This window comes from Acomys russatus, chromosome 25, assembly GCF_903995435.1.
Source record: "Acomys russatus chromosome 25, mAcoRus1.1, whole genome shotgun sequence".
Classification (NCBI taxonomy): domain Eukaryota; kingdom Metazoa; phylum Chordata; class Mammalia; order Rodentia; family Muridae; genus Acomys; species Acomys russatus.
In genome coordinates, this window is record NC_067161.1 from 14,856,705 (window position 1) to 14,857,530 (window position 826).

An 826-nucleotide genomic window follows, 5' to 3' on the forward strand; every position below is an offset into this window, starting at 1 on the left:
AGTTTCAGGCCAGCCTGGTCTATAGAGCAAGTTCCAGGGTTGCCCAGAGAAACCTTGTCTCAAAAGACCAAAAAGAAAAATAAATAAGTGAAGGAAGGAAGGAAATGTCCTGAAAACTTGCTTACAGTCCAACCTGCTGGAGGTGTTTTCCCAACCCAGTTCCCGCCTTCCAGATGACCCTGGCTTGTGTTAGGTTAACAGCAACAGCCAGTGCATCACTAAATAATCCATAGCCTTTGCATCTGGACGGCTCCATCGCTCAGCCTCTGTAATGAACTGGCCCAGCTGGTCTGTTTATGGGTCAGCTTGCCCCTCCAGGGAGGTGGGCTTTAGAGAGCAAAGGAGCCTGGCTTTGTGTCAGGTGTGGACATGCAACAGGGACTGGCTTAGGGACTGGGCTTTTGGTCCATTGAGTCAAATAAAAGAAGGCTTTCCCAGAAACTTCACTGTGGTGACAACAGTCATTGTGGTGGTTAATATTAACTGTTAACTTGATGGGGTCTAGGATTACATTGGAGAAAAAAAACCCTCCAGATATAGCAGTGAGAGATTTCCTAGAATAGTGGCTGCAGTAGGGAGGCCCTGACACACTGAATAAAAAGAAGAAAGTACCAGGATTCGTCTCTTTCTGCATTCTGACTGCAGACTTAATGTGACTAGCCACCTCCTGATCCTGCCACTGTGTTGTCCCTGCCACGACGGGCTGCATCCCCCTTGGAACTGTAAGCCAAGATAATGACCCCTCCTTCGTTTCTACTGTCAACTGTTTTGTCACACACACAAAAAATGAGACAATTCACTAACACAGAACATGGTACCAAGTCGT